Source organism: Plectropomus leopardus, chromosome 23 (assembly GCF_026936395.1).
Source record: "Plectropomus leopardus strain MGB_pleo_1.0 chromosome 23, ASM2693639v1, whole genome shotgun sequence".
Classification (NCBI taxonomy): Eukaryota; Metazoa; Chordata; class Actinopteri; order Perciformes; family Serranidae; genus Plectropomus; species Plectropomus leopardus.
In genome coordinates, this window is record NC_142198.1 from 15231847 (window position 1) to 15245880 (window position 14034).

A 14034-nucleotide genomic window follows, 5' to 3' on the forward strand; every position below is an offset into this window, starting at 1 on the left:
CATAATTCAGACTCAGAGCGATCACTGTGTTAATTCAATACATTTCCTTACAGATGTATCATTTCTAGAGTCTCAGCTAAAAAAAAATGAGAGTAGTGCCAGCTGTCAAATAACAACAATTGGACGCTTTACTTCAATTAAGACTCAGTTCATCACATACAAATTAGTAAATTATGAGAGAAACTATGTACAGCTCAGTTGCAGATACAATAAACTCCTTTGTAACTGTCCCACAGAGAGCAAGCTACAAACCTTTCAGAACCACTTTTTATGCCTGCAGGTACTTAAAATGTAGATTATTGGTGAAATTTTCCTTTAATAGTGATATTCAGTGTTTGTAAATGCAGAAGATATAACACTGAAGCCAAGGCTTGAGACAAAGCCAGGCTCATTAAGTATTATCCGATATGATGAATAGGTTAACTGATGTCTTTATTGACCCCAGACGCACAGTAAAGTCATCGATCTCTTTTTTTTTTCCTGGAAGCCAAACTGATACACAAGATGCCGAGTCCCGAGGGGACAGTCACAGTAGTTGGTTTGGTTATAAATATGATAATCCCGTCGTGAGCTGACCTTTTCCATTTTAATACTTGGCCCAACATCAGAAAGGGCTGTGTGTATATGCGAGATCACGAGCTTTCTTTTCTAAATATACCCAAAATAAGAATGATTATGAGACATTTTTTTTGTTAAAGCAAATTCTTTGGTGTTGTTGCATCTCATTCTGTAATTTTTGACTTAAAAGTATACGCACTGCACACTGCAATTCATATTTTGTTGACCACCATGTTGTTTTTATACGCTTATCTTAATATCGTTTGTATTACATTTTGTCCAACTGGTGCTTGGTAACGTCGCATTCATGGTTCTCTCCTACAATTTGATCGGCCTCTGTCAAATTAGTTAAAACAATGTAGATCTAGGGAATTGAGTGTCGACTTGCTGGACACTAATTGTGTTAACATTCAGGAAATGAAAAGAAATGAACTGATGTGTGGCTTGGTTTTAAATAGCATAATTCTTAATCTTTAGAGTTGGTGGAAAGTATGGAGTGTTTTTAAGTCCAAAGGCTCAAATCCAAATGAAGTTAAAAAAAAAAAAAAAGTTGTTGTAGAAGTTCGAATGGAGTTGCAAGTCTTTTTTGATTTTGTCATGTCCAAGGTCATCAAATTTGTGACTCTAGGGTGACTCTAATCCTCACCTGTGGACACTGGGTGAGCAACAGGAATGTGCAGTTTGTTGCATGGACTCAAAAAGGAGCATTTTAAAGTTCAGAGAATAAACATTATGCAAAATGTTAGATGTAATGCTTCTTTTGTTTTATGTATAGAGTTTTATGTCTTGAAATTTCAAAAAACTGCCGTTAAAGTAAACAGTGGTTAGTTTATTAAAAACTTGATTAAAAAAAAACTGTAATAAAATAAAATAATTGTAGAACTTGATATAGGCACCATGTAGTGTTTTTTATGTAGTTATATATCATCTATGAATCAGAAGCAGTTTATTTGCATTTTCTGTCCACTTTCTATGAAGGGAAGCATTTTCTGCTAATTTATTGTAGCGATCAGTGTTGAAAATGTTTGTTTCTCTGAAAAATATGGTGTATTTGTTATGAAAATAAAAAATGCAGAATGTTATATGTTATTGTTTTAATCCAGGCCTTATAACTGCCAACCAACTGTTACTCACCATACCACCAAGCTGTCAGTGTAACAGATTATTAACAGTGTTGTTTATCCAAGTGATTTCTCACAAAAAGAGGCCCAAATTCAGGCTGGACAGGATGTATGATCAGTGATGGACTGTTTTCACATCGGCTCAGAAATCACCAAGTTGCCAAGACTTTCGAACCATATGAATGTAATTGCTTCTATTGGCACAAGAAGTGACAGGTCGTTAGCTGTGAGGCCGCGCTCCGTCACTAATGAGCCCCTTTCTATAGATTACCTTAAGTGCTTCATATTTATATGGTTGTAAAAGTGAAGTGGATTTCTGCTCGGTCACTTTTCCTTCAAGCTTTTTAAATCATACCTTAGCGTTTCAGGATTGCCCAAATGTCTTGAGGCGCTCAGTTAAATTGATTCGTTTTGGTCATTTAGGTGGAATGACTTCAACATCTCGTGGAAGTTGAAGTCATGACTAAGCATTTGTGAAAATTAGAGCATGTTGAGGGGAAGTCCTTTAATTGATTTGTTTGACATGATTTAATTCTACGAATACTCTTGGTTGAAATCATGATTGCTGTATTTGAGCTTCTCATCAGGAAACACTGATCTTCTGGGTTAACTGGGATGTCAGTATTGATAATCAATAAAGCAGAGACCATTCGCTCTTCCCTGTGTATGTGTGCGTGCTTGTGTGTGTGTGTAAATAGTATTGATTGTACATTAATGACTTAAACTAAGAGAAGAGGTCCTTGAAGAGAGAACATGCAATCAGCAGAGAGCCACTTAAGTGAAATTAAGTGTTTTGCATGAGTGGTGTGTGTGTGTGTGTGTGTGTGTGTGTGCACTTGCGTGCGCATTGGCTCCATTGTATTTGGAGACTATATTTAGTTAATTTCACACTGTTCTTATATGTACATATATATATATATATATATATATATATATATATATAGTATCCCTTTGGTCGGTGTACAAGTGTTTGTGTATGTATGTAGTAAGGCATGCATTATGTGTGTGTGTGTGTGTGTGCGTGTGTGTGAGTGTGTGGGGGTGTCCCATCTGTTTTTCAGGCTTCCATCTCCTCTCGACTGCCTGCTCTTGGCAACAATCTTATCTTCCTTCCCATCTGATGTTACAGCATATCATTACAAAATCTGCCAAACTGCTTTTCTTTTTTCTCCCTGGATCTGTCTCTTTCTGTTGTGTTTCAGTCTTTCTGTCCATCTCCTGCTTAGGACTAATGGACTTCTGTTCCACTGTGTCTACTGCGGTGCTGCAGTCTGTGTCTTGTTTTTTATCCCTCAGTATCAGCGAAAGCCATGGCCAGAGGCATTATGTTTCCAGGCTGTCCATTCGTACGAATGCACCTGAGTCTGAATGTCTGTACATCTGCATGTCTATCCCATTTTCGTGAATGCAGTATCTCAAGAATGCCTTGAGGAAAGTACTTTAAATTTCGCACGAACATCCACTTGGACTCAGCAACACAATAATTAGACTTTGGTGGTCAAAGGTCAAAGTCTTTGTGACCTTAAAAGCATCTAATTCTTGTAAATGCATATATCTATAATATATAATATAATATCTCAAGAAGGCCTTAAATGAATTTACTTAACTTTGGCACAAATGTTCACTTGGACTGAATGATGAACTGATTAGATTTTAGTGGTAAAAGGTCAGGAATCTGGACAGACATGGATGTAAACTGCAACTTGACTGGTTCATAGAGGCATACAGTCGTGAGGCTGTGATTTTATTATTCTGCCTGCTTATCTCTTATGTGCAGGTAAAACAGAAACCCTCCGAGTTCTCACAGCACCATACATTATCATTATGCCCTGTGTGTCATGTTTGCGTGTGTGATGCTTTGTGAGATGCACTCTAACTCTGATCATCACTTCTGTTGCACATATTATGAATGGCTTTGACACTTAAGTGGCTCTATACTGCATAACATGACTGTATTGTTGATTTAATTGCTACTGCTGTCAGAGAGGTGTTACCTAGAGATGTAATTATGCACAAACATTTCTCCGTGACGCCTGGATGGTTTAATATCTCTCACAATCTGTTCTGTAACATCTTTAATGCCAACGATGTTATTTTTGTGGATGAGAGCAGAAGCAGCAGCAAGTTTTAGACCTTAAGCCACACTAACAGCATGGCTCCATGAATGGACATATCAGTCAGGAGTCCACTTTGTTTCAGACTAAAATATATAAAAAAAATATTGGATGGATAGTCATGGCATTTTGCGCAGACTTTCATGGTTCCCAGAGGATGAATCCTAATGACTTAAATGATCCCATTACTTTTCCTTTACTGCCAGCATGACGATAACGTTTGTGATTTTGAGTGAAATGACTCAACAACATTTGAATACATTGCTTTGAAATTGGGTGCAGGCATTCATGTTCCCCTCAGCGTGAATCCTAATTAGTTTGGTGATTCCTGATATTTCATCCGTTATCATCATCAGGTCAAAATGTCCAATTTTTGAGTTTATGACCAAATACCCGTCATTCTTGTCAGCTTCAACTGTCTAAGCTGTACTTTGAGTTTGGGTCTAATTTGCAACAGTTAGCATGCCAACATTTAACCCTTTCACCTACCAATCATCAGCATAAAAGGTTAGCAATTAACTGTGCCTGTGTGCATCCTCACAAAGACACTAGCATGGCTGTAGACTCAAGCAGATTGCAAAGCAAATTTTAGATGTAGCGTGATTGTATGCAAAGTCAGAGACAAGATTAACTGCAAATTTAGCTGAGATGCATTCGAGTGCAGGACTTTTATGTTTAAAGTTGTTGCATTAAAGTCCTTGACATATGATTTCACACAATGCCGATTACACCTATTACCGCCAGGGAAAGCTTTCTTTTTTTTGCAGTATACCAGAGTTCTGGTGTTTCTGGTAACTTTCTTGCGCAGGTGCACCAATGTGATGTGTTTTACGCCTGTCAGCCAGAGCTTAAGGAGGCAGGAAGGGTGGATGCTCTGAATAAAAAAGGGAACTCTGCATTCAGAGGAAGGATTAAAGTAGAAAAAAGGATTTGAGAAGAGCGCTCCTGGGGGCAGAAGAGATGCAACAAGCTCGACTGCAAGTATACATCATAAGCATGCGTCAGCTGTGTTTGTGTAATTACTCTCACTGCCAGAGGAGGGAGATAAAACAGCCACACTCAAGGTTTAAGAGAAAAATCTGTCCCGGGGCTTTATGAATCCTGGACATAAATGTATACGAGACAAGGAGAAAAGGGAGAGAAACTGAAGGCGAAAAAAAAGCAAAGAAAGAAACAGAGTTTCTGTTCAGTTCTTTTGTTCTGATTAACTAACCGTCAAGTCACAAGTTACTGAGCTAGCATGATGCATGAAGGAAATATAGTGATGCTGGTGTCTTAAAGCCTAAGGTAATAGACTGAATGTTAATGGGTTAAAATTTGTAAAGCGAGAACCATAAGCATGAAAGAATGCATGTGCATACATAACATCTATAAATATTTGATTGGACTGATGGATTTTAAAAAGCATTTAATAGGTGTTAACTTATCTCATCCACTCTCCCGTCCTCAGAGTCCTCCTGGTTTAAATAATGAACTCTTGTAGTAGCTGATCTTTGACTTATTTATTGAAAAGAGAACTTGTTTCAGATTGACTCTGATGTAGGAAAATACATGGCAAATACAAAAAATGTTGAACCTCATAAGTTCACTAAAAGCCACTAAAAGTCGACTTTTTCTTCTTTTTTGCACGGGTGTACATCAGTCATCCTTTTAACCACGAGAATGCAAAGACACAATTAAAAAACCTCTGCATTTCAAGGACTACACCCACCATCACATGAATCCACCACACAGCCCAATTCAGTCACTGCTTTTATCTGCATTACCACACAGTGATGAGGTAACCTTGATGGGAAAGCAAATGCCATTTAAATGTTCTTCTTGATGCATTACATTACCACAAGTTGATTTGGCATTGAGTTAACCCTTTGATACCTGAACAAATTGGTTCACTTTCTTTCAAAGACATGGGAAGAGGGCAATGGCTTAAAAAAACAGCAAAAAATAGCAAACGTTTACAAGAAAATTACCAGAAATTAAGCCAAAAGAAAAAGAAAGTGACCTCAATAAAAGTTTTTTTTTCAGTTCTTTGACGGCATATTTTTGAGGATATATATTCAAGGGAATTATAGTAATACTTTTCTGGACATTTTCCCTCATTTTTTGATAATATCTGATAATAATAATAAAAATGATGATAACAACCCCCAAGCTATTTTTCATATCAATTTCTTGTCACCGAAAAACTTCTTGCCAAGTTGGTCATTATTTTTTTCCCCCATGTTTTCGAAAGAAACAAAACCAATTTCCTCATGTTTCAGATGTTAAATGCCAGTGAAAGGCGTCTGAAGACAGCACAAGAAAACTGATGTCAATCCAGGTGTTAAAAGATTAAAAGAGAGGCTGTGCAATCATATGCAAAAATATAAAAGATGCAAAAACATCAGCATGTTCCTTTAATTGCCTAAAAGCCATGTGCAGCACTTATGTGTTGAAGTTCTATATTTTGCATCCAGTGTGACCTCAAACTGAACTCAGGTCTCTATAATTAAACAATGGGATATATTAGATCAATTAAAGTGTTATTTTTCTCCCAAAGGGTACCGAAGCTGCAGGCCAAGTGTTTGCTCCACCGCAGTTAATGCTGAGTTTTGACTTCACACTACATAATTGCATCTCAATGATTTTCAAAGACAAAATTAAGTTAGATAATTTGCAGATTGAGAGCTCTCTACCCTTGGAGCTGTTACATCAGAGGCTGAGTGTTGCTGTTTGAGATCTTATGTAACAACTCTGAAGGCGTTAAAGCTTTTTAAAGATGGAGGGAAAGCCAGTGGAGAGCACACAGCGTTTATTGTTTATTATTGTTTCAACAGAGCTTTTTGATTGGTTCGAGGCACGCTCCATCCCCAAAAAGAACAGTCTTGCCAGCTTTGCTGGTAACAGGGGATCTAATTAGCGAATTAGCAAACTTTATTAGTTCCTCCTGTTCTCTCTTTTTTTTTAATATGCATTTGGAGAAAACTTTTCAGTATCCGGGCATGTTACTATGTGAATGTTAAGCAGGCTATTTATCTCCCCAGATAGATAAAGGTTAAAAAGTTGATTTGGAAATCTATACAGAGAACTTTTTCATTGCACATGAATGTGAAAGTGTCACAGCGATATATTTTTATCCTGGCTTTGACCCTTGTACTTTTGGTTTTGGCTGCTTGTGATGGTGGCGTCTTGTGATAATAGTGCAGGTCCATGGGGGATCTCAGCTGGACTCTGTTTCAGTGTTTCCTTCAACAGTTAACTGAAAAAAAGATAGAAAGTGGGAAAGAGGGGATCGATATATGCTGTTTTTGTGGGAGTCGATACAAGTATAGTTTTCCAGCTATATGGGACACACATGAGTGCACAAACTCCCAAATAGGACCAACTCAGCTTTGAGTTTTCTGTAAATAATGAGATGGAAGTCTTTTCTGTAGTTATTAAATTCTTTGTTTAGGCAGGCACGCACAAACATACACATAAACACACAGTGAAGTGAGAGTTGTGTATAACACTTTGTATAAAGACACAATAAAGTTTGCAGGGCAACATGTTTGTGATGGATTGTTTCTTCTCAGACACTTTTACTTCTTCCTCTAGCGTCAGGTGATTGACCATAAGTGGAGTTTGTGCACGCTCGTAAAAAAACATTCAACGGAGGGTTAATGAAGTAAAAAAGAACCAGCACTTTGACAAAACTAAATGAAGGCTTGAGGTTTACAGTGATGGATTAGCTCGGTGTGTGGAGGCTGTTTATCATACGGCACAAGAATGGATGGCTGCAAATGGATGAAAATGAGACGTCAATGTAAAGGAGAGAGTGCAATGTACACAAAGGAAATACAGCACAAGCTAGCACGATTCATTTCACCCTGACAGTCGTTAAAATTTTTCAACCAGAACCCTGCCCAGTGGCCAAAGCTAATATTTTAACGTCAAAACTCTCAGCTTTACACACAAGCTGGTGCACGCCTCACATTAACCTAATCTGCTGCTGTAAGTTATTAGCCTATCCATCATGAAGCATAAATTAGTAAGAGACTGGCTGTGAATGGGAAGATAAAAATGCTGGTAGTGTAGCTGTCGTTATTTAGCATTAGTCACTTCCGAGTATACAAAACAAGCAAACTGCTGAACACAGCAGTACTCTTTTACCACATTACCTTAAAGATCCACTTTAATCTTAACATCATGACCACATTACCACCACAACTAAAGCATCACAATGACAAAAAGCTGTTAATTCTCTATTTAATATAGTTTTTTTTATGATCCTCTTCATACAATACCCTGATCCTGATCCTGGATGCTAGACATTAGCTTACTAGCATGTACCAAGACCTCTGGATACCCATTCTCTCAAACTCAAAAGCTTTTTTCTCTCTGTTTCAGACAAAAAGCACGTCAGACGTTCGGCGCCTCAAGTCTGAAGAAAGAAAAACAGAGTGCACGTGAATGCAACAAGAGACTAAGGCGGCCTATCCAATTAAGATCAAATCAGCTTTCGGCAATGGTGAGTACATACAGTTTCTTCTTTTGAGGTAAAACTAGGCTCAATTGTTTGCAAGAATGCAGTATGAGTTTTGAAAACTATCTTCTAAACACACACATATACACAAGCACTCCTGCTCTCAGACGAGCACACACAGGCCGATGTTATGCAGTGGCTGTGCTCCTGAGAGCTCAGAGATGCTGTGGGCTTGTTTAGTCCTGAATTCAGACAAGGAACATCAGCATTCAGAGTTGTGTGGCACCAACTGTCCCTGAGCACCGAAACTCCCACATGAGGGCACGTACGCACACAGAAACACACCCAAGCAGACATACAATATGTACAACACACTCACATGCTCCCCCTCTCACACACACTTAGATTTCCTAATTATCCCTCTCCAGCGGATGCTTGATTCCCCTTCTCTTCCTCCATCTTTTTCACCTGTGTACCCTCTCAGTCTCTCACTGCATGGGGTATGTGTGTGTGTGTGTGTGGGGGGGGTTGCCCCACACACGCTCACACACACATACTCACTCAGAGTTGCAGTTGCAACCGACTTTGACGTTTTCGCATTAATTAACTCACTTGTTTGTTCTCCTGCATGTGTTCTAGTTAGCAAAGTGCTGCTTGCTGATATTTGATAAGTGAGAGTTCATTGCATTTTCTCACGACCGACTCGCTGACATTTTGGGTGAACTTGTCTGACACAAATACACACACACGCATGTTTGTTTGCCAATCCTTGTGAGGACCCCCGTGAGTATAGTGCATGTCAGGTCAGAAAGTGACACAGTGAAACTCAGTGACACGGCTTTCAGAAAATAGGTGGTGCTGGACGTTTGGCATTGGAGTGACTAGTTGTTAGGCTGCACTGGTCTGACACCAATCAACTTTTTCTGTACTTCTTGCTGGACCTGAAGACCTTTTTTTCTTGCTCTTCTATAGAGCCTTTTTTAACTTTATTGTGTATTTCATCCTCAGTGTATTTGTATGTTAGTACAGGGTTTTTGCAGTCTTGGATTGTCAAATAAATCTTGCCTAACCCCATTACCCAAAAACCCGGTTTTAACCATGTTCTCGAAAAGCCCTGTGGAGTCCTCAGGCTGGCTAAAAATGTCCGAATTCTCAAGGTCTTGCATACTAATTAAATTGCTCCATAGAGAGTGCTTTTAGGCGTGTTTTTGTGGTGTCGTTTCAGTCAGTCTGGGTTTCAACTGGTAATCTCGTAATTCTCCCTTTACCTCTCGCTCTGTAGCTCTCACATGATGATGAGACACGATGTACTGAGTCCATCTGGCTGTGATGACTATGCCCTTGTATTGATTCAAAATACACGCACACACATGTTCTCTCTCAGGGAGGAGGAGAGAAAGGTCATGTCTCTCAAGTTAATTAGTCTCTGTAGCCCTCAGGTCTGGGGGAGCTTTCCTTTTCACATCTTGGTCCCTGCCTTTCTCTGTCTCTCTCTCCCTCCCTCGCTCTCTCTCTCTCTACCGTCTGCCACCAGAGCGTGAAGGTCAGATAACCTCTCTGAACATTTCTTTGCATGTGTTTATGTCCTTCCTCCGCATCCTAACTGTACATACACTCATAAAAACTCCAGGCGTATTCACAATATCTCTGATCCTAAAGCTAGAGACTATTTGTTTTGTCGGTGCAGCAGAGCCACTAAGTTTAATTACTTCTTCACTGTAGCCGAGGGGGCAAAATGTGTGTGTTTGAGTGTGTTTGGCTGGAGGGATCAGCCATAATAAAGTGTGAATGTATCTGATAAAAAAGCCTGTGAGTCAGTGAACTATCCCAGGGGACAAACACACTGATTTAACACACACTGCCTCTGTATTAGTGCTTTCTGTATTTCTACTCTTCTATTTAAGCTACTGATTTGCTCTCAGATCATTTTGTGTATATGTTTACACACATGTGGGGAGAGTGAAGACAGCTTAACTTGAAAAACACTTTTTAACTTACAACTAGTTTATTTCATATTTCTGTCATCAAGGGCTATAACTAGGATTTAGAAATCGTCAATATCTATTGGTATTTTGTGTCGGATTTAGAGGAATATATTTGCAGAAATTGTGTGTAACATTCATTACTATGTTTTCATAAGTGTATAATCATCTGAAACTAATAATCGTTCTGATTTCAGTTTATAACTTCAGTTAGAGTGGGTAAACTTCCACGGAGTCTGCCATGTTTTTCTACAGTATCCCAGAAGGGACAAATCAAATGGCTCGAGATAGAGCCATTTGCTTTTTTGTGTTATCCATCGTAGTTGTCCTACATGCTTGACACATGGGAGTAGTTTCAGTTGGTTGCAATCTGCAGCCTCACCGCTATATGCCACCAAATCCTACACACAAGAAACATATGATCATCTGCCCTCAAACTTTATTTCTGTAGCATTTTTCTAAACCAGAGTCACAAAGTGCTTCACAATACAAAAAACCATACAGTCTACGAAAACAAGGTAAAACAACATCATTCGCAGAAGATGCAATTTAAATATAACACATACACATCCATATATGTATATATACCTGTACATACATACATATACACATATATACATATACATACATATACATACCTACATACAAACAAGCATACATATATACATTCTTGTATATACACACACACGTGTACTTAGGTACATGCACATACTGTACACCCATACAAACACATACATACATATTAAACAAAGATATACTAATGAAAAGTTGTGTAACATGATGGATGTATTTTTTTTGTATTTCCGTCTATTTTCCGTATTTTCCTTTTGTGAGGTGCACTTTAGACCGAGAGCAGCTGTGAAATGAGGGAAAAGGTTATTAAGGAGTCTTTCTTCGCATGTGATATTGTCCTCTCTTGCCCCACCTGTGTGTACATTTATGTTAACACTGTTCATTTTCTTTCCTTCAACCCATCTCTGAAGCTGATACGGATAACTTCAGGGCTTCAGCAGAGTGCTTGTTACACCTGAAGACACAGTGGATGCAATAACTTACCTCGCAGCAGCCGTCTTTATGTGTGGAGTCCGTTTTGTTGATCTAAGGGTTTTTCAAGTAGCCTGTCTCAGAGTAAGGGTGTTTTCAAGTCCATTTAAACTGACTTCATGGGGGTGTATTTTTACTTAACAGCAGATATTTGGCAGCAGAAGCAGTGGTGCTGCTTTCCACATGACATTATCTCAGACGATCAAAGCATCAGTCCTTGATTCAGTGGCACCTCGCAATCTTGACCACACTGCATTTCACTTTCCTGTTGCCAGGTAACGGATACCTTTTGGTGTCTGTGAGCAAAAACTTTTAAATTATGATTCAAATATGAATGAAGTTATTTTTATCCTTCCTGTTCAGTAATTTTATTTGAGCCTTCTCTCTCGCTCTCTCAATTCAATTTCAAATCAATTCAATAGGCTTTATTGGCAGGACATTTGACAAGCGTGAATAACAATTTGAGTGAATAGAGTGAAACAGGTAATTAAAGTAGTAAAGAAAATAATAAATCAAATATGTTTGATTGAGATAATTAAGGAAACAATTGACAAAATACATGTATACAGATTCAAAGAGTCAAACGAAAAACAAAACTAAAACCCTGTTGCCAGGCATTGGATACCTTTTACATTCTGTGTGCAAAAGCTATATTATTCCTCCATGTACAGTACTTTTATTTAAGCCTTCTCTCTCTCTCTCTCTTTATATATCTCTGTTTCTTTGTGTTAACTTGTTTTGCCCATACAGTGCCAAGGCGACAGCGTCACGGTCATCAAGAAGCCAATTCAATCAGTTAGCACAGCGACACTTCACTCCTCTTCACTCACTCGGCTTAATTATAGTTTACAGCACTCCAGATAGTTATTTTCTATAAATTGTGCCTACTCCTTTTCAGAGCAGCATCTAATGTAGAGATTCTTAATGGCCGGGCCATGAGTCGTCTTTCTGAGAAGTGCTTGTTATAAGATTGCACATACCTTTTTTATGTTTGTGGAGCCAGATTGCAGGCTTTGCTATAGCCCTACAGCTATAAAGGTATAATTTCTCCAGCAGTTTGCATACATTATCCATGGTCCAAGGCCTGTGACATAACTGTACTTCAACAACTTTTAATGTTGTGCAATAGCCTCTTTTCACAGATAGCTTTATGAAAAGCTCTCTTTGGACACAATGTGCGGAAATAGCCTATTAAGGCATCTTTTTTTGTCTCCCACTCAGCTTTTCAACACTGCTATTATGCCATCTATAATGTTGCTATATTAATTGAGAGAGGTGTAGTTTTTGGCAGATATGGGTCCATCTTAATACCCATACCTGTGGTATTTGCGAATAGTAAAGTGCCCTCATGTGTCATGTATTTCTGGCAAGTGCCAGAAGTGCCAATTACGATCGAAAGCATGTGGAGATTTATCAGAGGTCGCAGGGACATGCTTGATTAATGAAGACTTCCTGTGGCTCGGACATCTGGCTCCATCAAGCTCAGATGATTTGTTATGTTGCGTCTCAGTTCAGATACTTCAGTTAGTACACTTCTGTGTGTGCATTTACTTGTTGTGCCCCTACTGTAAATGACTATCCCAACATTTGACTGCTTCTTCTTTTTAATCTTAAATTGCAACCAGACGTCCATAACCACCAGCATTTGACCTCACTTGTTTGCTTGTTCACTGTAGCAACTGCTGCAGCTTCCTCTGCAGCCATTTTTTTTCAAGTTTGGCAGTCCCCCCCCCCCAGCATGTTCTCATACCAGGTCGTCACATATTGCAACTTTGCAGTGGACCCCTGCGTCTACATATTATGCTAGGTATCCTTTTTCTTCTGCTCTTTACATTCTGGGATGCCACTACTGTGATATCGACAGATGCACGTGCTGGCACAGATGGAGGTACAGGGGTTCTACAGGTTTAGGGTTCTACAATCAACTTTTTGACCATTATGAATAGACCATCTGGGTACTCATAGTAGTGCACGTTTGCCATACTTGCCAGTGTGATAGCATGAGTACTCCAAAGAGCAAGTGAAAGCATGAAGAACAGGATTGGTTTAATTTAATTTATGCTGAACAAAGAGGTAAGGTCAACAATACAGCCATAGAGAATTTCGACTACATATGACAAGTGAAAAAATGGTCGTACACGATGTGAGAGGAGTTATACAGCTGTGCGGATTGGGACAGTCTCTGCGTGTCGCTGTCCGTAGTGCTGACACACTTCTAGCAACAGGCTTAGTATCCTAGAATAATCCTAAAAACCAAGAAATATCCCAAAATCCTACAAAAATTCTAAAATCCCAGAAACTTCCTCAAATCCTAAAAACATCCTAAAATCTGAGGAAACATCCTAGAAATGTACCAAAATCCTAGAACTGTCCTAATATCCGAGTAATCTTCTAAAGTCCCAGAAACTATTCTAAAATATGAGAAATGTCCCAAAGTCCAAGAGACATTGTTAAGTTCTAGAAATGTCCTAAAATCCTAGAAACTCCCCAAATTCCTAGAATGTCCTAAAATCCGAGAAACATGTATTTTGCAGAAGTGGTACCCAAGTAAAGCAAGTTCAGTATCCTCAGTGTCACCACGGCATTTTATTAGCACTGGTCAGTAGATGGTAGGACTCAGTTTCAGTCCCTTGCAGAAGTTTGGCTTCACATCAGCATAATTGTCATTTGCAGTGACTCTGTCCATGGTGCTGATGTACTCATTGGAACAGGTGTAATTTTCTGCAGTGCTATGACATCTATATTTATGATGTGGTGATAGTCACACAAAT

The 14034-nt window shown here is 38.9% G+C and overlaps 1 protein-coding gene across 2 annotated transcripts in view; it reads left to right on the forward strand.

Moving 5' to 3' along the window:
• htr2cl1 (5-hydroxytryptamine (serotonin) receptor 2C, G protein-coupled-like 1) overlaps positions 1-14034 on the forward strand; it is a 155881-nt gene that overhangs the window by 69623 nt on the left and 72224 nt on the right. For both annotated transcript variants that reach the window (XM_042512686.2, XM_088073787.1), the window contains exon 3: positions 8162-8282. The gene's annotated coding sequence lies outside the window, so the exon portion shown is untranslated. The remainder of the gene's footprint in view (positions 1-8161; positions 8283-14034) is intronic.